Raw genomic sequence first — 26,810 nt, forward strand, 5'->3', positions numbered from 1 at the left:
AGAGCAGGCAGGTGAGGACATGGGAGCCACGCCATCTTTCTGGCAGGCTCAACTTCACGCGGTCGTGACTTGTTTCCGGCACCAGAGAGAAGAACGCTCCCTCTCCTCCGATTCGCCCACTGTTCACTCCCAGCCATGTCATCATGGGTCTCCTTTCCAAGGGAACTAGTGCACTTTGCAGCCCTGGCACCATCTTCTTCGCTGGAGTCCGGTGGGGTGTGCTGTTTACACACGGGCCAGTTTACTGAGGTGGGACTTTTATTTATTTTTATTTTAAAAATTTATTTTCTTGAAGTATAGTTGATTTACAGTGTTAATTTCTACTGTACAGCAAAGTGATTCAGTTATACATATATATACATTCTTTTTCCTATTCTTTTCCATTGTGGTTTATCACCGGATACTGAATAGAGTTCCCTGTGCTCTATAGTAGGACCTTGTTGTTTTTCCATTCTATATATAATAGTTTGTATCTGCTAACCCCAAACTCCCAACCCACCCCTCCCCCAGCCCTCTCCCCCTTGGCAACCACAAGTCTGTTCTCTATGTGAGGTCAGGACTCTGTTAAGCATTTCTTTGCCTGTTTTTATTTGGCTTCTGACGCACAGGTGATTCAGACACTTGTTAAAAAAGTAGTAGTAAAAGACTTAACCAAAGAAAAACAAAACAAAAAAAACCCCAAAACCCTTCAGTGTCTTTGATGAGAAGTTCAGAAATTTACCATGTGACATAAACGTCTCTCAAATCCTCCACTCACGGACCATGATATTTAAAAGATCAGATTCATTTTAACACTTGAACTGTGGTTGGACACTAATTACAAGTGCTCCAGTATCTGTCACATCCCAATTAGCTTCTACCAAGCCCTCACCTAACAATGCTACCTCACGGAGACTGTACATCAAAGGATGCTTATTCTGGGAAAAGGAAACCTTCAGGATGGAAGCAGTGGAATTTCAGAGTTAGATAGCAATTTAAGCCACATCCCAGAGGAATCCCAGTTCGTAGTACTGGTTTCATTGTGAGTTAGATCAGCCACACCTTCTGATGTACCCGGATGTAAGGACTCTGAGGTAAGAGTTAACATTCTACCAGGCACTAGCAAGAAGGTAGCGTGACATTACCCAGTGCTCAACACATCAAGGCAATCTTTAATTCTCATCTTTCCTACATTTAAAAAACATTAAGAATTCTTTACATTATAAAACTGGCCGACAAAGTGCTTTTCGTTGACCTCTAGAAAGCAAAATCTTCAAAAACCTTCCCTGCGAGTTACTTGCCGGTGTTCCCAGAAACTACTTAGGGAGACAGAGTGACAGCTTGATTACAATGAGTCAGAATTTGTGTTTGAAAATGTAGGTATTCCGGGCTCACCCTCAAGGCTTTCTGCCAGGAGGGTGCGGGGAGCAGATGACTCAGGGAGTGTGACTCCCAAGCTCCTTATAGAGGAAGCGACAGGGCCATGGACCTTGTAGGGCAGAGCTCCTCCAAAGGTGGTTCTGGAGCAGAAGCCTCACCATCATCTGGGAACTTGTTTAAAATGCAGAATTCAGGGCCTTCTCAGAAAGTCTGGGGTGAGGTCTGGCAATCTCTGTTTTAACAAGCCCTCCAGGTGACTGTGATGCGTGCCGAAACTGGAGAAGGCTGTTCTAGAATAGCACCTTCCTTCCTCTCCAGATCACCTGGGGATCTTGTTAAGCAGCAGATTCTGAATCCTGCGTTTCTTTCTTTTTTTTCAGTTTTAATTTTTTTTTTAACTAAAGTATAGTTCATGTACAATGTTGTGTACATTTCTGCTGTACAGCAAAGTGATTCAGTTATACATATATTTGCATTTTTTTTCATATTCTTTTCCATTCTGGTTTATCATAGGATATTGAATATAGTTCCCTGTGCTATACAGTAGAACCTTGTTGTTTATCCATCCTATATATAATAGTTTGCATCTGCTAATCCCAACCTCCCACTCCATCCCTCCCTCAACCCCCTTCCCCTTGGTAACCACCAGTCTGTTCTCTATGTTCTTGTGAATCCTGCATCTCTATTCGGCCCTCAGGGGAGGTCTAGGCTGCTGGTCTGAGGGCCATGTATGAATAATACTAGCGTAGATGTTCATCTTCCTTCAGCTAGGGTTGAAGGGTCACTGAGCCAGATCCCTGGGGCTGAAACTTGGCCTTCATCTTCCTTAAAGTTAGGTGAGATGAGGTCAGAGCTCCTGTGTCCTGGGAGCCTTCTGGATTCCCATAGAAGCACACAAATAAAAGGCTGCCCTTTACAGAGTCTAACGAGACAAGTCACTGATGTGTGGCGGCACAGACCCAGCTTCTGCTCCATCCCTTTCCACTATACTGCTCTGTGGCCTGGAATGAGCCCGCACCTCCTGTGCCTCAGTTTATCCTTCTGAAAAGTGAGGTCATTTATAAAGTTTCTTTCCAGCTCTGAGATTCTCTTATAAAAGTAGCCAGTGATTCATAAGTTTTACGACCCACATCCAGAACTTTCCACACAAAGGGAAGTATTGACCCAGCAAGAACTGGAAATTCTCAGTGTGATCAATAGTTTCAACTCCCCAGGAAACACAGTCTTAATAATTCATGGGAAAACCTGATAAGGCCACACCAGTCACACAGATGTCAGGAGGGGACACCATGGGCGGTCTTCACGGTCAGGGTCCAGCGCCGGAGGTCAATCCTGACACCCCCAGAACATCAACAGCACATCTGGCAGCAACACCAGGCACAATGGCTGCAGAGCAGACGATGAGTCTCTTAATTTTCTCATTCACGTGTAGTTGATATATTTACACATTTGCGATTCATATTTATAAAAGTCTTTCAACAAAGTGTGAAGATCAAACCAAAGTACGCAGATGGGTGTGCAGAGGTGACTTAGAGAGAAGATGCGGCTGCTGGAAGCTTCTGAGGCTGTTTAAAGGCATATGCCCTAACTTAGGAAAATCTTACAAAGACAGCAAGTCTGAAAGGGATCCATCTAATTTCCAATCTCAATACTTGACAAGCCTGAGGAGATTCCAAATGTGACAGAACATTCTGGAGACTTTCTCTGTCTTTATTATGAAAGATGCTCAGCTCTTTGGTTTCATTTCTTGACTAATACCTCCAATGTTTCTTACTCTTTGACACTAAGGCACAATCTGTATTTTACTCTTTGACACGCAGTAATCCACTGAACAAATAATTGCTAAATACCTACTCTGTGCCAAGGACTGTTTCATCTTCTAATCACACCTTAAATATGAGATGACACTAGTCTGTTGCGATTCAGTTGCAAAATTCAACTGGCAAGAGGTGAAAAATCTTTAGAATTAAGTTCCTAATACAGAGATATATTTTGATCACAGATGAAAAACAATTTATTGTTGAATTCCAAGCACGGGAAGTCAGGGGAAAAAAAAGCCGGAAGTCCTTTCATTTCCACCATATTGCATGAGAAACAACATCTAGCCACAATAATTGTAGCGTGATTCCGTTCAGCTTGACAGCAGAGGCGCCGTGGCATTGACGCAGCTGCAGTGCCCTTGGACTGATGTTGTTTCAAGCTGAGAACTGTCCTCATTGTGTCTGGTGGATTCCAAAGGCAGCCTTTGCATGAGTACGGGGTGGACAGGACCACCACCAGGGACCCACGCACCCACCCATCACAGTCAGGGTCAGCCAACTGCTGAGGATGGATCAGATTTCAAGGACCTGGGAGGGTACCTGTAGAGAGTACCCCTCCCCGTCCCCCCCACCCCCTAATGGAAGAAAACTACTTTCACTTTACAGTGAAAGCAAAGCTTAAAAAAACATTCATGCAAGAAGTGGCACAAGCATTTAAAATCCCATTAAGGCATAAATGACAGAACAGAGCAATTCACCTAGTGAGGACAAGGGAGGGAAGGAGAAGGTGAGAGGGCTGAGGCCAGAGTGCAGACACAGTGTACGTGGAGGGAGGCAAGGGGAACAGACTCGGAGGACTTTTCTGGTAATTTTTTTCTGCTTTACCATTTTGTTTACAGCTGGCTTTACTCCATGGGGTACTTTGGGAGTTTAAGAATGACATGTGTATGTACATGTCTACGTACTTCAGCACATTTATTTTCTTCTTCTCCTTTGCCCACTTTAGAGAAGACAACACTCTGTCGACAGAGATGGGGAGATGGGTATAACAGAATGGCAACCCCTGTGGAGATTCTGTTCTTACAAGGTGTGACATGACTAAACATGAAACTCAACCATCAGAACCTGTCACATTCTTTGTAAGAGGTCTGTGTTCATTACAATGGCCATTAATATCATGGATAGCCAAAAACACTTTGAACTAGATACAGAAGGCAATACGGAGTATTTAAGAAGATGTGGTAAGAAGATGTGGTGTATATACATGTATATATACTATATATACACACACACAATGAAATATTACTTAGTCATAAAAAAGAATGAAATATTGCCATCTGCAGCAACATGGATGGACCCAGAGAATATCATACCAAGTGAAGTAAGTCAGACAAAGACAAATATTATATAATACCTCTTATATGCAGAATCTAAAAAATAATGCAAATGAATCTATATACAGAACAGAAACAGACTCACCGACATAGAAAACAATCTTACGGTTACCAAAGGGGAGAGCAGGAGTTGGAGGGAGGGATAAATTAGCTGTTTGGGATTAATAGATACACACCACTATACATAAAATAGATAAGCAGCAAAGATTTACTGTATAGCAGAGAGAAGCGGAAAATAATCTGAAAAAAAATATATATAACTGAATCCCTTTGCTGTACACTTGAAACACAACACTGTAAATCAACTATATTTAAATTTAAAAAAGTTGTTTCAAAAAATAAAGGCGGAATATTACTTAGCCATAAAAAGAAACAAAATTGAGTTATTTGTACTGAGGCGGATGGACCTAGAGTCCGTCATACAGAGTGAAGTAAGTCAGAAAGAGAAAAACAAATACTGTATGCTAACACATGTATATGGAATCTAAAAAAAAAAACGGTATGATGAACCTAGGGGCAGGACAGGAATAAAGACACAGACGTAGAGAATGGACTTGAGGACATGGGGAGGGGGAAGGGTAAGCTGGGACGCAGTGAGAGAGTGGCATGGACATATACACACTACCAAGTGTAAAATAGATAGCTAGTGGGAAGCAGCTGCATCGCACAGGGAGATCAGCTCCGTACTTTGTGACCACCTAGAGGGGTGGTATAGGGAGGGTGGGAGGGAGACGCAAGAGGGAGGGGTTATGGGGATATATGTATACATATATCTGATTCACTTTGTTATACAGAAGAAACTAACACAACATTGTAAAGCAATTATACTCCAATAAAGACGTTAAAAAATAATAAAAAAATAAAGGCAATATGGAATAAACTGTAGGGTCTTGAGTAGAGACATGGCAGGATAGAAGAGTATCTCATTTGTGAGCAGAATATTTTCTCAACTTCAGTGGATGAGTGTTTTGACTGTGGCCCTACCGAATAACTAGCCTCGACTGGTATCAAAGGGCACGGCCTCCAGGCCCCTCCATCTCAGCCCCATTGGTTTCATCTGGCTTCCTTCCCAGGCCACGTGAGAGCATCAGCCATTGCAGAGATGCCCCCCCCCCCCAAACCCCCTCAGTCCTGCTCACCACCCGCTGGGCACTTGTTACACTGCTGATGCCAAGGCCTGACCCTCAGATATTCTGATATAATACAGCTGCAGTGGAGCCCAAGAATCTGTATTTTTAACACGTGTCCTAAGTGATCCTAACATTAAGTAGCTCGCTGAAAACCCCAGGCTCTGAATTTGTTACAAGTCCTACAGGAATCCCAGTGAGGTGGAAGTTACTCATCTTAAAGTCTTTGGGGGATCAGAATTACTCAGAACTGACATCATTTGGCCAGGGGAATCACTGTAGCAGGAATTAGGAAAGTGTGAGAGGAAACGTCTGTGTAAACGTGGTCCCTACAAGCTGTATCATTTCCATTGGTTCATCCTATGAAAGGAAAAATCTAATCCTATGTTGAGTCCCAGGGGGCAGGGGTAGTGAAACTCCTAGGAAATCCACTGGGAGGTCTCTGCAGGGCATTTCTTCCCTTACAATGCCACGTAGCTAATGCGATTATAAGACCTAATGAACTGAGACTAATGCAGTTTTGAAAATCTTCATAGCTAATGAAAAATCACATCTTCTCCCTCAAGATTTCCCATTTTTTTCTGTTTGTAAATCATGAATGAAACGAAGACATGGGTGAAGGCTGTGTTTATGGTCTTTATAATTTGAAGAGTTTGTTATTTTGAATGTCACAGTGGTTTCCAAGTGGAAGGGTCACATTTGGAATTTACATTCTATGCCACAGTATTAAGAACGTTTTGGAGAGACCTAGAATATGCATTTATAACACTGATATTTAAAAGAGAGTCTTTCCCCCCTGCTGAGTTCAAAGTATTTTGTACATCAGGTCAGGCTGTCAAGGTAGCCACTCTGCCCCAATTTCCTTTTTTTTTTTGGAAAGTAGAGAGCAAGAAAATGAGAGCTAATATCAGGATATGGCTTTGACACCCCCCGACTCAGCACTTCTCTATCCTATGTTTTCACCCCTTTTGGGGAAGGAACATTTCAAAGGCATGAAATTGAGACAGGAGAATGGCCTATGGTGAAGTGGCGTATCGGGGAAGGCGCATCTTAGAGGCATGCTGTGGTAAATTCAGGAAAAGGTGCCAGCCACCTCTACCTGACTATCCACGTTACTCAGTTTTTTTAAAATTTAATTAATTAATTAATTAATTAATTTTTGACTGTGTTGGGTCTTCGTTTCTGTGCGAGGGCTTTCTCTAGTTGCGGCAAGCGGGGGCCACTCTTCATCGTGGTGCGCGAGCCTCTCACTATCGCGGCCTCTCTTGTTGTGGAGCACAGGCTCCAGACGCGCAGGCTCAGGAGTTGTGGCTCACGGGCCCAGCCACTCCACGGCATGTGGGATCTTCCCGGACCAGGGCTCGAACCCGTGTCCCCTGCACTGGCAGGCAGACTCTCAACCACTGCGCCACCAGGGAAGCCCCAAGTTACTCAATTTTAACTTTCACTTGTTAATAAAAGAAACACAGGTATTTATGGAGTACAATGTAAATCTAGTAAGAACTTAAAAAAAGGCATATGAGGACTCAAAGAAATTTTGCACATGGAATCAAAAATGTGAGTTCACTCCTCTCTGCCACTGAGGCTTTGAGAGGCTCTGGCTGTGTTAAGAGCATAAACTAGAGCATATGAGTGATACCCCTAGAGGCGTGGGGTAGGCACTGCATAGCCATCACAGCAGCTCTGTAGATGCACACTATGAAAGTAGCACAGTGGAATTTGATCCTGAGAAGGTCACTGTTGAATTATTTCTCATGCCTCTATTACAGGAAAACTTCAAGAAAAATATACTTACAAAATGGAACAGGAAGGTGTGTTTCCAGGACAAAAAAACTCATTTAGCAAAATCAGAGTAGTCACTGACACCTAGTTATTGCTGTTCAGTTATTGCTGAATTTAGTTATTGCTATTATATATTGCTACATAAATCAGTATTATTCTTTTAATTTATTGGATTAGATCATCTAAGCCAAGTGGCTTCATTCCAGTTTTTTTTGTAAGCAATTATTTCTAATGGTTATGTGATTTCTCAACACTAATTATAAAACAATACATTATTATATTTTAAATTTAAGAGAAAGAGTCAGTCTTTTTTACATTACTTTTTTTTAAGCCTTTCTCCAAACCCTTTGAAATCCTACTTTATTTTACTTCCTAATGCACTGTCATATTATAATATATCAGGAACAAGCAAATTTTAGGGACAACTGGTCCACCAGCAGCCACTGTGTTTCATCTTACTAAGAACATGATTAAGAACAATCTTAGATGTCCTGCAACATTCACTAATCTACCACAAGTCTCTGATTCTGTAGCCAGGATCCATCTAAGTCACCAAGGGGTAGGATTTCAGCATAGTCCCCAAACTAGTATTGATAACGTTCTCCCAGACTGTGTCATAGTACTACCATTGTACGATCAGACAGGGTAGGGAGAGGCTGAAAAATCAAATTCCAATCTTTCACGTCATTAACCGAGTTGTAATCTGATGCCATTTCCCCTAATTTATTATTGGATATGGCTTTTCGATGAACTGAAGGATACCCTCTTGTCAATGTTAACTGGAGTGCAAATAGCCTCCATATTGTAGCCGACACTATTCTATTGTCATGAGCTGGGGGGGGGGGTAGACTGGATAGCAGCTGAACCCACTGACTAATTAATGTCATAAAAAGTAGCTATTATAAAATATTAACATAAGGAACTGTCATGATTTATTTTTCTGTATTTTTTGGTAGAACTATTAAGGACCTTGTTCTATTGTGTAGTGCATAAAGCTTTTTGTGATAAACTCAGAGATTTTAGTGCTTGGAAGGTGGTTTTATTTATCCTGATAAGTTAGTTTGATTTTTTTTTTTATAGTGACTAAACTATACATACAAAAATCATACTTCCTTTTCTCTGGCTGGAAGCTGAACGCTGTAATTATCCTTCAATTATAGCAATTACCTTAGTCTAGCTGTTTCTTCCCTCTCTCTACACCAACCCCAATTACAAGTTTTTGATTTCACACATTTTGAAGAGTCTTATGTAAGTGTCTTTATTATAACAATCTCAGTATTTCTTAAAAACAGATCTTAATTTCTAAATATTGTATATATGAAGCTTTAAATTTAACTGCCATATACTCTTCCTTTATAGATTTTAAAAGCTCTCAATGTCCAGATACACTTTTAAAAAGCAAAGGATGAAAGAAGGAAGAAAGAAGGAAGGAAAAGAAGACCTTCCCACTAAACTAATCTTTGGGATCATAAGTTCTGATCTCTACTCTAAGGAAATAATGAAAGAAGTATTCAGATGATATATGAGATGCAAAGACTAAGGTGATTAAAATCAAACCAACTTTATCCTAAAGGCTACAGAGAATTATTAAATTCCTCTGAATTATATTAGAATTTTCAATCCTGGCTATACAGGATAGAATCACTTGGTAAACTTTTTACAATACACCAATGCACAGGCCTAACCCCAGAAATTGGCAGGGATTAGGTCTGGACATTTACAGTTGTAAATGTGTCCCCAGAGCATTTGAATGTATAGTTTGGGCTGAGAATCATTTAGCTAGACTATTCATTCATATTTCTAAGCTTTTAACTGACAAATGCTACTTCATTTTATTTCTTACATTATTGGAACATAGCATAGTCAGGATATGACAATATAAGACAGATACAGCTCACTGTTCCTCTTCCAATACAAGTCCACACTGGGCACCATGCAAACCAAGCTTTTTGCAGCACAGGTATAACCTCAGAGTGCAGACCCAAACAGAGCATGTATAGTCTAGTCCAGAAGGTAGTATCTAACCTTGCAACATAAAGACACACACTCAGAAGCTATGGACATTGAGCCATGTTCTTTGACTGTCTGCTAGATTAGGTCTACATATTTATCTCTGCACCCCTCCAAATACTAATCTAAAAGTTGTATGGCTAAATATAATTCACTAGATAAGTTAAAATAGCATTATTTTAAAGTATTTTCTTTTCTTTCTTTTTTTATTTTATATTAGAGTATAGTTGATTTACAATGTTGTATTAGTTTTGGGTGTACAGCAAAGTGATTCAGTTATACATATACATATATATCCATTCTTTTTCAGATTCTTTTCCCATATAGGTTATTACAGAATATTGAGTAGAGTTTCCTGTACTATACAGTAGATCCTTGTTGGTTACCTATTTTATATATAGTAGTGTGTATTTGTTAATCCCAAACTCCTAATTTATCCCTCCCCTCCAGGTTTCCACTTTGGTAACCATAAGTTTGTTTTCAAAGTCTGTGAGTCTGTTTCTGTTTTGTAAATAAATCCATTTGTATCATTTGTTTAAGATTCCACATGTAAGTTATAGCATATATTTGTCTTTCTATGTCTGACTTACTTCACTTAGTATGATTAAAGTATTTTCAAAGTAAACATTTCAATAAGAAATACAAAAAATCTCCTCGTCTAATGTCACTAGTTCTCACATACTGTTTTCAGGTTGCATGTCAGAGCTGATGTAAACACTCATTATGTCTCCACTTACAAAATGATCCATAATTCTTAGAGGTAAAGAATGTACTAGAAATCAATACATCATTATGACAATACCTTTCTTTATGCTTTAGGCTACTGGAACTTTTCTCTTGAACTTCATTGCTTCAATGGACACGATACACTGTTCAGGTCAGTTTGACAATTAACTGAAGGACTACCATGGGCGAGGCAGGCTCAACCCCTTCAGCCTCAGCTGCTTCCTTAGTGTCCTTGGCCATGACCTTCCAAACCCACAGGCTATTTCTTTGTAGCTCTTGGACATATTGAGTTTGTCCTCACCCTTTTGTACTAGCTGTTTACCTACAGGAACGATCATTTTTCAGGTCATCACACAGCTGGTTCTCCTTCCTTTTTTTCATCCTGTTCAAACAGCATGTTCTCAGAGAAGCCTCCTCTGACCAACCTTTCTGTAGCCCTCTCGTGCACCCCCAACTCAGCCTTATCCCATTGCCCCCTCTTCCTTTCCTGTTATCCCATCTGAAAGCATCTTATGGATTGGCCTTTGTGTTCATAGTCGGAGGAGGCTCTCTAGAACATAACCTCCACGAGCACAGGCCCTTTGTCCGGGCAGCTGTAACTCCAGCACCTACAACGGTGGTGTGCACTAAGTATCGATGGAGTGAATGAACACATGCCTTTGCGGTTTTATCAAGAGTAGTTCCAAAAATAGTCCTGTACTCCTTAAGGTTGAAACTACTGAACAGATAATAAATGAATGTACAGTTGCAATTTTAACTTATAGTCCCCCACGCACTGTGCATGCGTTGGGATTTTAATTGGACCCACAGTGCCAGCCACTTTCGCACAGAAGGTGATTTGTACCCTGTGCCTTCGCTGGCTCTCAGTTTCTGCCAGAGAGAGCTTCTCCTTTTTGAAGTCTTTGCTGTTCCTTTCAATTCTGGGCAGAAAGCAGCTAGACATTAATGTCTGAAACTGCACTTCTAATGGTCTGTGGAGGTTTCTTGAGATCACCTTATTGGGGGTAACACCATGTTTGTTTAGCGTAGGGTTCTCAGTCTACCATGGAAACGTTTTTGGGTCTCTTGCTATTGTTCATTTCCATACATGTCTGGCTTGGGCTGGGAGTTACGCTGCAAAAAGCATCCACTTGATGTTAGTGGGTTTCTTACAGCCTGGGATATTTTGTCGGTAGTAATCTTACCCTTCCATTATTACCACGTGATACTAAAAGGACTGGCTAGGAAATCAGCTGTAATGTTCAGGACAAATCCTCCTGACACGTGGAATCGTCAGTTGGACCCTACCTCTATTTCGAGGCGCTTCTGTTTGGTCTAGGCTGGCACTTTAAGCCATATTAATACTGCACTCTGCCAGCCTTCCAAACACGCGCCTGCGTTTGCATGTCAGCTCTGTTCAGCATCTTCAGCATTTCAGTTTTCCATTCAGTACAGAAAAGTATATTTGATATCATTAACAAGATCAGCTACATTTGTATCTTGTGAAACATGCAGTTTGGTGCCCTTGCTCAGAAATGTCACCCAATAAATAAATATTAGTTCCTTCTGCTGCTTTCCTTGCTATTTTAACAACTTACTTTATTCAAAAATATAAAGAAGAATCTGCATCTTTTAAAAAGTCAGTGTACCTAAAGTATTCAAATGTACTTCTAGTGTCTGTTTATTTCTCTCTGTTAGCTAATTAGAGTTATGTTAAATTCAAACAATAAATTGTAATCGTTATCAACATCTGAATCAGCTCCTTCAAACGCAGGCGGTCCAATGACAGGATAAAGTTCTAAGAGATGGTGGATCTTGCTTTAACCAAATCTAATATATATAAATTTGTATTCATAAAAGAGCGGCATTATGAAATAATATGAATATTTTCCAAAAATACTATTTTAAATAATGATCAATTCGAAATTCTTTAAAATATAATTCAATTTCAAATAGACGTTCACAGAAATTAACAGGAGCCTACGTAATACCATACAGTAGGTCATAAACAGATGCAAAGCCAACTCAGAACTAATGATTATTTCCCAGCACTGATACAAGGCTGTTCAACTATAGGGTTGGGGCTGAGGGAAAACTGTAGTGGGCGAGTCAGGATGATCACACGTGAACACAACGATGAATCAACGCAGTGTAAAGAGGCACCACCGGACACTGGGTGTGTGATGTAAGATGAAGCATGAACTATGAAGCCTTCTTGCCAAAAATGTGGACCTGAGCTGATTAAGTCTCCAGATGTCACCACCAGGCTTTCATTTATTTTTCTTTTACTTCTATCACTTAACGAATCAAATAACAATCAAGGGTTTTGTCGACCCCTGTCAGTTAACTCACATTCACAAGATTGTGAGGTTTGTGCATAGGTTTCTATATGTGACTATCTGTGTTAAAAAAAATCATTACAAATTTTGTACGTGCAGCTTGTGTAACTACCCATAAGGACTGTCATCAATGTGTCCATTAAAATGCCAGTGTATTGAACGGCAGGAAACGAGAATGACAAAGTCTGGTGGTACCTACACATTTGAGAAGACACTTCCAGAGCTTCCCTCCTCTCCCTGGTTGTGAAACACATGATCCTTGTTCTTTGAGGTTCAGTCTTGGGCCTTTTTCCTTCTTTTGCCTCATATTTTCTTCCTGGCATCTTATCCACACCCATGAGTCCAATTCCCTTCTTGCTGCCTTGATTCCTTATTTGTATGTCCAGACAAAGCCTCTATTCTGAGCCCTAGATTCCATATCCAGTTGCCATGGGACCTCCCCCCGCCCCAGCACCCGGCTGTCTCCAGGCCCTCGGTCTCAGCATGTGTGCACGCTGGACTGGACTCTCCATCTTCCCTGCACACCGGTCGTCCTCCAGGACGCCCTATCTCCGTGAACGGTGCTACCTTCAGCTCTCTGCGCAAGCTCGCATCCCAGGGTCCTCCCCTTTACCACCCCCTCCGTTTCTCCGCATATCCAATCCAACACACCAAGCCCTCTTGGTCTCATCTCTGAGATGACTTTCAAATCCATCTCTTCAATGAGTCCTTGTCTCTGCATCACCAAGGTCAACCCCCTAGTCAAGTTACCAGCATCTTTTGTCTTGTCTACTGCCTTCACCCTGCCGCCTTCCAATTTCTTCTTCAAACCCCAGCCAGAGGGAATCTTTCCAAAAAGAAAATCTGATCATACCAAGCCCTCTGCTTAAAATCCTTTACTGGTTTCCCACTGATCAAAGGATAAAGAAAATAAAATCATATAGAGTAGGCTGCCACTTCCTGCAAATCCAGGCTTTGGCCTCCTTCCCTCCCTCTTCTCATTCTACTCTCTCACTGTCTCCATCCCACTCACTTGCTCCTTACCTGGAACCCCTTCAACTGCCCCAGCCCCTCCCTTAGTTAAGTTCTACCCCCCATCAGATGCCAGGGAGGCCTTCTCATGCACAAGGCTATTGCTCATTGCTATACGTGTTTCTCTTTCAGAACACCTCTTTTTCCTATGTCCACGTATTTGTGCCATAGGTTTGACTAATGTCTGCCATACCTTCTAGACCGTATGGAAACCCTATTATGAAATCACCCCTGAACTCATAGTTAGTAGACACTGCAGTCTGTCATCTGGTAGTACATGGCAATCTCTCCTCCAGTCATGCTTGAGTAATCTTGCTGAATCTGGTGACTCTGGTTTGTATTGGTTTTTGTTTGTTTTTGTTTCCATAGTTAGTTGTGAAGTATGAGGTCAGATTTAAAAGAGGACCCATTTGCACAGGGCCTGGGAGGTAATGCAAACACTGAGGCAGGCCAGGTTAACCATGGGGAAATTTTTTCTCCTTCTCAAAGAAATGTGATGTTTCTCATTTTTCTTTGAAGATATGATCTGCTCATTCTATCTTTTGTTTTTTCTTTATCTTAAGAAAACCACAGCACAAAAATAATGAGAAATGGTGACTGACCCTCAACTTGATGGTTGGGGAATGACAGAGCAGGGTGGGGACAAGGGCAAATTATTATTCCACACCCTCCAAGTTGGGTATTGGTTGCCATTCTTTTAAAAGACGAAAGGAACAAGTTCTATAGTCTTAAAATTTAGATGTATATAGATGTATGAAATAGAACTAATAATTAGGTTTTACTAATCATCTTCTAAAATCGGAAGGATGAAATAGATTATGCTTACTAAATTTCTGGATGGTGTTCATTGGAATAGGGTTTCCAACAGCTCTCAAGACATGTGCTTAATCTAAAATGTTTAATATACTGTAAATCCTTTACAGTAACAATATTAAAAACCTTAGACTCTCCAGGGATCTTTGAGATCGAGTTCAACATATTTGCATTTAATTTTTATTTATAAAAAAATAATTGCAGTAATTTAAGATATTTGCAAGGTTTGCAAGGGTAAATTTGTCTCATGTTGGATTCAGAAACCTTTATACAACTACTAGTTTGGCAAACAGATGTCAAAAATACGGATTCCCCTTAAAGATATTATGTATAAATAAAGCCATCAAATTTAGAATAGCAAGCCCCAGATGGCCTAGCAGCATCAACAAAAATCACTTTCCTTGCCAATGTGAATTTCATAAAGCAGAAATCATTCTCAGGCACGCAGAGACAGACACATCAAGTCCACGAATACTTATGGCCATACGCTAGGTACCAGGTTAGGTACTTTATTATGTGGCCCATAAAACAGGACTTTAAAAACAAACACTGTGTGTTCAAAATGAACTGTTTACTCTTTATGGAAAGAGTGACCGTACTCTTGTGTTTTAGTGAGACAGGGTGGTGAGTACACACGGGACCGGTGGGATTTAAAAGTACAAGCAAGGCCATCAGCAAACCTGTTGGGATTGGGCTGCTTTGAACATTTGAACTTATATTGCTTTTTCTTTCTGATAATCTATTTAACCTAAATATCTGGGATTCAGTATTTGGGACTACGAATGTGACAGAACTGCCTTGTAAGCGTAAGTGTCTTTGTATGATCAGGATTAATGGAATAGGAACTGAGGCTTAGAGAGTTTCAGTAGGTACCCATGCCCACTGCCACCCCTGACTCCCCATTACTCAGAGAGAAAGTGAGAGAAGTGAGGGTGGGAGCCACATGTCTCAATCACTCCACCATCAGGACTTTCTAAAATCATAAAAGGAACTGCAGTATAATTGAAACTCAGTGCTTGAAAGCTAAGTGTAAGCAGGTGGACGGCCTTTTGAGGCCCTTGGGGCTCCTGGAGTTGGGGCGCTGGGTGATACAGGCTGGAGTCAGAACATAGGGCCCAGTGATCACATGACATATCTTTTTTTTTTTGGTACGCGGGCCTCTCACTGTTGTGGCCTCTCCCGTTGCAGAGCACAGGCTCCGGACGCACAGGCCCATACGGGCCCCAGCTGTTCTGCGGCATGTGGGATGACCGGGGCATGAACCCGTGTCCCCTGCATTGGCAGGCGGACTCTCAACCACTGCGCCACCAGGGGAACCCGCATGACATTATCTTTAAGGAACTTCAAGTCCCACAGTTATAAAAAGCAGACACCATCCTCAATGAACATTTGCCATATTTCTATACTGCACATTCCTGAATAACGTTTGATGCCCTATTTATTTCAAAGAAGATAGTTTTTTTTTTTTTTTTTTTTTTTTTTTTAATTTTGGCTGCACTGGGTCTTAGTTGCGGCATGCATGTGAGATCTAGTTCTCTGACCAGGGATCGAACCCGGGCCCCCTGCATCGGGAGTGCGGAGCCTTACCCACTGGACCACCAGGGAAGTCCCTAAGATAGATTTTTTTTTGACAGTTCACATCAATGATTAGAGATATTCTAGCTGCCAGATAAATAAATCTCCATTGGATCCAATGTGTGGGATCCAAGAGCAAATTATGGATCCATCTGGAATTATATGGGGCTTGGCTGGTTTTGTGAAAATAGTTACAAGGCAACAGTGAAAGAAATCAATAAAGATTTATTAAGGTTCTTCTTTCTTTGCATAGGTTTAAAAATGGGTTCTGACCTATTAAAAATGCCTTTAGTGTTTTTGGAGTTGAAATATTACACTTTACTGTCTCTGGTTCTTTTCTTGAGTTGACCCTTCACATAGATTAAGTATGTCTTTCTCATGCATGGCTGTGAGGATGTCTGGCTGCCGCCGCCAGGCTTTCTCAGCTTCATCAGGTGACGACACCTAAATTCTGTGCCTAGATACACATGCCATCATAGGCAATCGCTTTCCCCTACTTATATTATCTTTCTGTAGCAGAGAAAAAATGCATAACATTTAAACTTCTTGAACACCATTTGGAAGTTCATCTGATACTCTTTAAAAGTAGGCAATTAAAGAATTTGGCTGAAAATCTGACTTTTAATATATGTAAGAAAAAGTTAATAGGTTTCACTTATTGAACATCCACTCTTTGCCAGATACTTTTTAACTTGGAGCCTCATCTAGAAAGATCAAGTTACATTTCACTTATTCTTCATAGGATTGTTGTGAGCTACAGGTAGGTGAAGGAGATTGTATCAATGGTCACAAGGCTTCCCCTCCCTGTATCCTCACTCCTTGCACTGTGACTTTGTAGGTCCTTCCAGCAAGAAATGTTGTCTATTTCTATACCCTTAAATCTTGGCTGGTTTTGGACTCACTTTGTCCCATGGAATGCAGTGCAAGCAACAGTGTCAGACCTGAACCAAGACCATAGCTTTGCATGTTTCTGCTCTCACTTTTGGGACCCTGCTGGTCCTGTGAATAAGTCCAGACTAGCCTGCTGGATAAGAGACATGTGATCCAGGTGTCCTCATTGTCCCCCAATAGTCAGCCAATTGCCAGAAGCAGAGATACTTAACTGACTGCAAGCTGACTGTAGACATATACATGAGCCCAACTGAAACCAGAAGAATCGAGCCAGCCCAAACTACAAACCCACAGAATCAGGAGCTAAGTAAATGGCTATTGTTTTAAGCTGTTAACCTGTGGGGTGCTTTGTTATGCAGCCAAAGCTAACTGATACAAAAGGCATATTCTCATCACTGTACTAAAGAGAGGTACAGAAAGGTTAGTAACTTGTCCAAGGTCACTAAGCTAGTAAGAGGTAAAGCTATCAGGTATGACCTCTGTCTTATGGGCCCACACTCTTAGTTGCTCCACTGTGCTGACTCTTTTTAATGCAAATGGTAAGTGCCTCCAACCTGCTCTGGGCTGGGCTAGACATATTTCCTACATTTAGGAAACTTACAATCTCCATTTTGTTTTTCCCTAAGGAACTTGCAATGCGATAGTTTTGTTCATACTATTGCTTTCACCTGAAACACATTTTAAATTTATTTTTCACCTTTGAAACCTGCTCAAATGTAACTACCTCTCAGAAACCTTTCTAGTTTCCCAAGACAGAATTAGAGTTTCCCATCTGTGGTTGACTGCAAAAGTAATCACAGTTACTCCTTCCTTTATCCTCATCCTTTGTAATGTGACATTTCAGTACCATCCATTAAGAGATGAAAGCTATTTCCCTACCCCTTGAATCTAGACTGGACTTGTGACTTGCTTTGGCCAAGAAATATGGCAGAGATGATGGGGTGCCAGTTCTGAGATTAGGCCTAAGGGACCTTGCATACTTTCACTCATTCTATAGGTAACCATAACTCCACCATGTGAACAAGACTAGGCTAGCCCTGCTGAAGCGTGAGAAACCATTTGGACGAGTGTTCCATCAGCTAGGTTGTCCCAGCTGAAGCCCCCAGATATGTGAGGACCCAGCCAAGATCAGCAAAGCCAAACCACAGTGAACACTGCTGTATGTGGGTGGCTAGTTGAGACCAGAGGACTTGCTCAGCTGAGTCCAGCCTAAATTGCCAATTGCAGAATCAAAAGCTAAATAAGTGGTCATATTAAGTCACTAAATTTGTTATGAAGCAAAAGATAACAGATACAGATCCCTTTGTACTCTTCCGGCATTTTTAAACTTATTTTTGGAAGAGCACATATATTTGATAAATGTTCAATCAATGAATGAATAAATGATTAAATATGCAATTACACTGAGATAAGATTTTTCGAACAAAACAGAACTCTGACTCTTTATTTTTATTTTGAAGGGAATAATTTCTGTCTTTCTTGGCTGTGAGACAGAGCCACATTTACAGGGCTTGATACTTAGCAGAGGTGCTCAATAAATGTTAGCTCTCACAGATCCTGTATATGACCTGAAATGCCAAATAAAACAAAAGCTAAAGCAAACACTGTAGCACTGAGGCATGCAAGGGATTTTTTCCTAAAACCTTTCAAAATCAGGACAAACTCTCCTGGTATTTGTGAGGTGGAGATCTAGGGCAAGGGACATGATTTTTTTCCCCTTAATATTGGCAAGCTTCTTTCTCTTTGAAAGTATACACTCTTTAAATGATCCATCGCTACTCAAGTCACCCAATTTCAAAGAGTGGGAGAATTCTGCTATAGAAAGACCATCATGGGAGGCATTTCCCACTCCCTTAAGGCTAGTGGTTCTTAGCTTTGGCTGCCTAGTGGAAATACCTGGGAAATTTAAAAAAAATACCTCTAGAGAATAGTTTAATTAGTTTGGGGTACATTCTGCACATAGGGACTTTTAAAAGCCCCTGGATTGACTTTACTGAATTAGTCAAAGTTAAGAACCACTATTCAAACCCTCCCCAGAGTGCTTCCACCGGTCAAGTGATTATTATTGGATTTAACTTTTAAGGCAGACCTAAGTAAGCTTTCCTTTTTATATGCCTCTAATCAAAACACGACACTGAAAACCTATAGCTAAGAAATAATAATTTCTTATAATGGACAATGACTGGCTCAAAAGGAATTAAGAAATAATTATCAGATGAGTATCTTCCTGATGATTAACTCAACAAGCATAATATGAACACTTGGCAGGGTCTTAAATGTCTTCAAGGCCTTAAGTATAATTAGGTATTCAAAATTTTATTGCCCTAAATTAAAGCACCACATAACACTATAAATTATATTAGATAATAAATTCAAAGTAAATTGCACTGAAGCACATTAAACTAAAATTTTTGTTTGAAAATGTACCTTATATGAAAATAAAAATGTATCACAAATTAAGGTATAATTTAATATTTAATATGATTTTGAGTTCAGATTCAATGTGGGCATTTCAAAAAACTGTGGTCTTATCTTCTGAATGTATAAGTGGGTCTCACATGGCAACAGTATTATTTTTAAGGACTATTTTTTTGGGGGGGATGTAGAGTACAAAAATGCTAGAAAATGATAAATAGTAATCCTATGCTATAAACTATGTAATGCATGCAAATTGCTTTAGTACCAAAATTTCGTCGTCAATGAATTCCTTCACAAAGAGACCTCTAGCACATATTCAGAGAGTCAGAATTTTTCTAAGCCACAGTTTTGGGGAGAGAAAAATCTGGTGTGACCCCCTCTGATTTCATAGAAATGGAAAATGAGGTCCAGAGAGGTTAACATGTCAAGCAAAGCCCCCAATACCCAATGACTGGGAATTGAGCCCAGGACGTTTGAGCTTGCACCCTCTCATGTCTCCAGAGATGGGTACAAGGAAGATAGCAGCACAGTGCGCTCAAGCCCCACAGTCACTGTGGCTGGCTGGGATTGGCCTCTGATTTTGCCCATCTCTGCTGCAGGTGGCTGTGTCAGAAGACCTTGGCAATGGGAGAACTAGTTATCACTTCCTACTCCATTTCCTCTTATGACAAAACAGGCTGGAGTCAACTCTAGCCCTTTACTACATTAGGTATGAATACAGTTACTGTATTTTTTTCTAGTCTATTATTAACTTTTTACATTAACATGGTACATTTGTTATAATTAATGAACCAATGTTGGTACATTATTATTAACTAAAGTCCATATTTAATTCAGAGTTCTTTAGTTTTTATCTAATGTCCTTTTTTTGTCTGTTTCAGGACCCCATCCAGGATCCCACATTACATTTAGTTTGCTCTGTTTTTTCATTAGTTCAACTGTGTGTGGGTGTGTGCATGTGTGTGGGTGGGGGAGTATGACTATCTCTCTTCTTCTATGTAGCCAGTTAAGGGCAAAATCCTACAAATTACTGTTCTCAGGTGCTCTAATGTAAAAGAAAAGGGTATATGTTAATGAAGTAATCTGGAGTTTTAATTATGAGAAAAACACTGTAGATGAGAGGAAGCTTAGGTTAAAAAGAATTTGACATTTGGAGGGACCTAGAATCATGGTCTGTGACTTCAACATGGATTAACAGAATCTAAAAAGCAAGGAATGGGGTAGAGAAGCGTGACAGTTCGGAGTAATAAAAGGCACTTCACATAGAACTATAGCAATGCAGAAGAAAGAAGTAATATTGTGCAATTTATCATCATTTAATTTAGGGGAGTCTGCATTTTTAAAATCCACAGAAATGCAGTCACAGTTTCCTTGCCAATATTTGTAGAAAACATTTTCCAAACAAGACTCATTCATCTTACTCTGAAATGAATTGTTAGATCACAACAGAGAATGTTAAAGACTTTGCATCCCTTATAGAAATGCCAAACATTTTACTCTGCCTGATGCTGTACTATAAATAGGGAAATCCGAGTGCTAAAAATGTTCTTCAAGTTGCCAAACATAGTTCTTTAGCATCAACTTCCTCCTACAAATGACTCATTCTTCCAAAGTTTGAAAATGAAAGCTAGTTACAATTCAGAGAAATGTTGTAGCGTACATCGATTAAATGGCAAAGATATTTCATTTATGTATATTTATTTTTCCTTAGATCTTATCCACTGAAATTCTTCTTCAGAATTTTACTGAAGTTTTATTAAAGAGTAGTTACTCTCATGAGAAGTGGAGTTTTAAATAAACAATTAGAACAGCCAAGCAACATGAATATTGTTGGAGAATAATGATGGTTTAAATCATTTTGAAATTCGTTAACTTCATTTGGATATAATAGATGCAAAATGTATTTACTGTAATAAAAATAAGTTAATAGTGAAGTCATAACATGAAAACTAATAAGCTCACCAAACAAGATGGTACAAATAATGCCTCAATGTCCAAGAACACAAGGAAATTAAACTCTAAGAAATTTTACCTGATTAAGAAAAACAGGACTCTTGGGAAGAAAGCATCCTTTGTTATAAAAAGAATAATAAATAGGGAAAATGCCATTGATTTATGATTAATATTTCAAAATAGTACATGTATCTATATATATCTTGCAATAAGTAAAGAGAACATAAATAGTATAGGGATTTGTATAGCACATTTGAGGTTAGTACTCATTTGAAGAGGTAATTGCTTTTTTTTTTTTTTTGCGGTACGCGAGCCTCTCACTGTTGTGGCCTCTCCTGTCTCCGGACGCGCAGGCTCAGCGGCCACGGCTCACGGGCCCAGCCGCTCCGCGGTATGTGAGATCCTCCCGGACCGGGGCACGAACCCGTGTCCCCTGCATCGGCAGGCGGACTCTCAACCACTGCGCCACCAGGGAAGCCCATAATTGCTGCTTTTCACTGAGAGATGCGACAGGAAACTACAGGAGATGCTCATGTGATGTGGATGGAGCAAGGCAGGCGGCCAAGAGTGGATTCACATTTTCTTCTAATCAACTGACGATACCACTGGATTTTCATCTTCCTTCTGCAAATCACTAGATCTCATATTACCAGTCGTTTACTGGAGAATGGCTAGAATCTCTTTAAACTGACTACAAATAATTATTGCAACCTCTTTTCCTGGCTTCATTAAAGGCTTTTTCACCTGTTTTGACTTGCATAGTGACACTTTTGCAAACCTCTATGGGAGATATTTTAGTTATTTAAACATTTTATGGTATATAAGAAAGAAGTGACTTAAGTAAAATTAAAAGATTTTTTTTGAAGTTTTTTACAAAAAAGTTTTTACAAAACTTTACACGTTTCGTAAAGTCTTTCTTGAATTTGTTACAATATTGCTTCTGTTTTATGTTTTGGTTTTTTGGCAGCGAGGCATGTGGGATCTTAGCTCTCCCACCAGGGATTGAACCCGCACCCCTGCATTGGAAGACTTAACCAGTGGACTGCCAGGAAAGTCCCAAATTACTTGATTTTAGGTAAGTTATTATTAAAGATTATAATATCATAGTCATTTAAATATAAATTTTAAAAATCCTATTTTGACTTTTTCCTATTTAATAAGTGATGTGCTATTTAATTAACTTTACCTTCATTACCTCATAAAATACATGACTTGCAGACAAATTTTTGAAAAGGCACACTGGTGTATGATTGATTTGGGAACCAAATATATAAGTTTTAAACTATATTGAATATATTCTGATATCAAAATAGAAAATAATTGTTTCCATTAATATATGTCTGGGTATCATACATTTTGAACAAAAATAATCAAGCTATGATAATTTTGTGTTTAGTTATAGAACAATAAGGCAAAAAGTTTTAGGTTGCAGTTTGTAAGCATTTCTCTGCAATTAATGTATATTTGATTTGATTTGACTGTTTTGGTAGCTTATCAGGTGAAGTGTGAGGACACATATATTAAGGGTATGAATGACATTTATTTCTGATAAATAAAAAGCCAAATTGTATATAATTGTCACTACTTTTCTTTTTTTAACATTGAATTTTATACCAGATAGATATCCTAATAGGCTAATATAAAACCTACCAAATATATTAAGATACTTAAGATTTACAGAAAGTATAATTCAATAAACACCCATGTAACCACTACCCAGTTTAGGAAATGAAACATGACCAACACTATGAAAAGTATATAAGAATTTTGACCAGATGACTGCAGCTTATAACATCATATCAATGCTTCTTAAGCTTATTGTCTCACAAATCAGCTATCCATGATATGTATAAGGTAACAATCTATGACTAATTAAAACTAAAACCTCCATGAGAGCCTGCAGTGTTCACATGAATCATTAAGCGTGTTTGCTCATCTGACTGTCACTGATGGCTTTGTATACTCTTAAGAGGTCCTCAAACAGTATTATGTTCTTTAAAAATATTTATGTAATCACTTTTACTAATACCTTCTTTTTTAAATTTTAACTTTTATTGAAATATAGTTGATTTACAGTGTTGTGTCAGTTTCAGGTGTACATCAAAGTGATTTAGTTATACAGGTACTAAATATATACGTATATTTTCTTTTTTCAGATTCTTTCTCATTATAGGTTATTACAAGATACTGATTATAGTTCCCTGTGCCATACAGTAGGTCCTTGTTGGTTATCTATTTTATATATACTAGTGTGTATATGTTAATCCCAGTCTCCTAACTTATTCCCCCCCTCCGCTTTCACCTTTGGCAACCATAAGTTTGGTTTCTGTCTGTGATATTTATGAATACTTTAAAAATAGAACTTGGATTTGAACCTTTACCACCCTGGACAATGTGAAACCCCTGGGACACCTTTGACTCCCAGTGATTTTGTCAAGTGGCTACTGGGAAACCCTGATCCAGGCTATGACAAATGGTAAAAAGTTAGAGACAGATGAGGAAGACAGATGAGGATCCTGGAAATACAGAGTGAATGTGATGACCACATACAAAGATCACACAAATGTGTCCATCCCAGAAATGCGATCCCTCAAACCTTGGGCTTCCATCACACAGCTCTCTGGGTTCTGGAAAAGACTCCAGAGTCCTGGCTGTCTCAAAACGAGGAACGCGACAGTCTTGTTTTCACCTTCTGGAGTAGTCCTTCTGGAGTCAGAACCCAGACATACCCATGTACACCAAGGGAGAGCTGGTCTCTGCAAAGTGTAATGTTTAATAAATGAGGCGAGGGCTTCCCTGGTGGCGCAGTGGTTGAGAGTCCACCTGCCGATGCAGGGGACACAGGTTCGTGCCCCGGTCCAGGAAGATCCCGCATGCCACGGAGCAGCTAGGCCCGTGAGCCATGGCCACTGAGCCTGCGCGTCCGGGGCCTGTGCTCCGCAAAGGGAGAGGCCACAACAGTGAGAGGCCCGCATACCGAAAAATAAATAAATAAATAAATAAATGAGGCAAGGTACCCACAGCTACCTCTGAAGCACGTCTATGGAGGTTCCAAATCTCTTTGGTACCAGCCTGTGACAGAGACAAAATTTCTACCTAAAAGACCAAAAGGCCACAGATTTAAAAAACCATGGGAAAATTTTGATCTTAAAACTGGGAATAATTGTTTCTCTGGCGAAAATCTGTTTGTTCCTCGCTGAGGACCCTGTTAATCATGAATCTGTGATCATAGTTCTTTAAAAACTGTTCATTAGGAAACACAGAACAATGTTCCGTTCTTTCAGATCAACCATGAAGGCTTCTACAGAATTCATTGTGCACACTAATCTCCCTCCTTCCCCCACCTTTCCTACCTTCTATTCCTTGTGCCTCATTTTACCCCTACCTTTTTAAAACTTACTCTGTCTTGATGTGCTGTATATTGTGTCTAACTCTGGAAAGCCCTTTTGGAGAATATAAACAAAGTTCCCAGCTGATAAAGATGAAAAGAACTTAGAGATAACCCCATTCTATCCTCCATATTTAAAGGTGGGCTAGAATTTAGGAATCCCAAATGTAGCATATTGGTCTTTCCTTAATACCCGATTACCTCCTGTGACACTGGGTTTTCTTGTCTCTCCTCCACCCAAGGGATGTCGCTAGACGTTTCTCCCTACCTGAGAGAATAAGAAATTTAGGAAATTCTGCCTTCTACATCTTGCTTTGGAGGGACAGAAGAAAATTCTGAGAAACCCGCAGTAAGTAGATCAATTTTTGTTTAAACCACATCTGTCAAATATATCTGATCATAAATAAAAACTTTTCTTTCTTTTCTTTTCTAGGTGCACCGTGGAGAGCTGCACCCCTTAACACACCTCAGAACACGCTTTGGGAAGGTCAGGATTAAGGCAAGGCAAGGCTGCTATCTAACTCCCCATGGCAGTTGACAGAGAGGAACGGTCAAACGTCCAAGTCATTGACACACCAGCCTGAATAGTGGCTTCTCTCAATGTTGTCAAGTCCAGCAACACTGCTGCCCTCAGAGCCACCATCCGTCAAGGTACAGGACCTAGTGAAAAAGTGCAGAAGAAGAAGGATGGCAATCACCCTTGGCCTTTGTCCCAAGTGATGCTGTGCAGTACAGCTCACCTGACAGCCCCGGGGGCCGGGGCCTGGAAGCCTGGGTTTTCCATGCAGCATTAATCCGTACCCACTTTGAATTCTGGAAGGACAGTGGTTACAAATCCTTCTTCCACTGACATAAACACCAAGAGACAGAGGGTGTACAGTTCCAAACCCAGCAATGTCACACATCGTGTGTACCTCTGCAGACTGGCAGGTGTGTTTATAGACCCCAAAGGGATGTGACAGTTCAGCAAGATCTGCTGTGGCACAGTAGCCACCTTGGGGGCGAGGCCAAGACTCCGGCACAGGTGGCACTGCTGCTGTGTTCTCTGCCCTCACCGCCTGTGGGACTTTGGACAAGTTACTCACCCTCTCTGAGCTTCAGCTTCCTTTTCAGTAACATGGGAATAATCATAATAGTAGTAGTAGAGCAGTCTGGCGGATTAAATGATTTAATATTTGCCAAGTGCCGAGACCAGTGCTTGCCTCACCGTACATGCAATATGTGTTGGTTAAATAGGACAGTATCATTGTGTTTACTCCAATTTCCCTCTATTGGTATATGTCTCCTTTCATAATAGACAAAGATGACACACAACATTGGTGAAAACAAGACCGTCGCACTCCTCGTTTTGAGACAGCCAGGCCTGACTAATTACGAGGATACAAATGAGGCCAGGCTTGGCAGTGCTGCTTCCAGAGGTGCACATGCTGACTTTCTGGTGGGCTGGGGTAGCCTGTGATGGAGAGCCTGGCTGTTACTTGCACACACTAATGATCAGACCTCGTGCACAGTTACCAGAGATTCCAGCAGAACGGGAATATGGAGGCAGAACGAGAGGCAGGGCTGCCAGAATCACAGGTGGGCCAGCAATTGCCCTGCAAACTGCGTCTCTCAGGGCTCTCCTGTCCTGCTTCACGGGCAGCGCCTCCCAGGAGCCCCTGGCAGGAGCAGTAGGGGCTGGTCCTGCCTCTGCCTCACCTCCCTTCATAGTCCTTACCTCAGCTGTTAAAAATAATAAAATAAAACTAGCTTTAAAACAGACAAAATAAATGTGCTCAAAAGACAATAGAGGGAAATAGTTTGGTAAATCTTGATTAATTTTTCTTGATGTCATTGGTATTTACTTGAAAATAGCATCATATAAATATATTTTATATTTTTTTAAAAGGTTAATAAATATATATTTATAAAGATTGTCAAATATGTCTTAAGGAAATGTACATTTCTTGCAAAGAAAAAACAAAGCAGGTAATGTACATGAATAATGTCCTAAGTTGTAGAATAAAAGATCTTCATTAGGTGTGTAAGACTAATCCTTATATAAGTTACATAAAAAGCTGAGACTGGTTTGCTATCATCTAATAGCTGACCGTATACTGATGTCATCATAACTGTAATTTTAGAAATGTCAGAATTTATATCATATAGTTCTTGTAAAAAGAGATGCAGGATACCCCAATAAAGATGTTAAAAAAAAAAAAAAAAAAGAGATGCAGGGAGATCTTACAAATACCAGCCAAGATTGGGGAATATGACACGTCTCTCTCTGAGCATAAGGACAGGGG

The 26,810-nt window shown here is 40.2% G+C and overlaps 1 protein-coding gene and 1 long non-coding RNA gene across 14 annotated transcripts in view; one reads left to right on the plus strand and one right to left on the minus strand.

Moving 5' to 3' along the window:
• The window catches only part of PAG1 (phosphoprotein membrane anchor with glycosphingolipid microdomains 1), a 142,734-nt gene that overhangs the window by 33,605 nt on the left and 82,319 nt on the right, over window positions 1-26,810 (minus strand). For 2 of the 9 annotated variants that reach the window (XM_073794556.1, XM_019926288.3), the window contains one exon: window positions 24,992-25,185. The exons of the other annotated variants lie outside the window; for them this stretch is intronic. The gene's annotated coding sequence lies outside the window, so the exon portion shown is untranslated. The remainder of the gene's footprint in view (window positions 1-24,991; window positions 25,186-26,810) is intronic. 9 annotated transcript variants of the gene reach the window in all.
• On the plus strand, window positions 96-26,732 carry LOC109548513 (uncharacterized). Of its 5 annotated transcripts, XR_012327230.1 has the most exons (6): window positions 96-249; window positions 8,782-8,963; window positions 10,252-10,309; window positions 19,784-19,893; window positions 20,066-24,874; window positions 24,959-26,732. It is a non-coding gene; the product is annotated as an uncharacterized lncRNA (long non-coding RNA). The 5 variants fall into 5 exon arrangements; XR_004522909.2 differs by having other exon boundaries at window positions 19,784-24,874; XR_012327231.1 differs by lacking the exon at window positions 19,784-19,893 and having other exon boundaries at window positions 22,105-24,874.

Source organism: Tursiops truncatus, chromosome 17 (assembly GCF_011762595.2).
Source record: "Tursiops truncatus isolate mTurTru1 chromosome 17, mTurTru1.mat.Y, whole genome shotgun sequence".
In the NCBI taxonomy this organism is placed as follows: Eukaryota; Metazoa; Chordata; class Mammalia; order Artiodactyla; family Delphinidae; genus Tursiops; species Tursiops truncatus.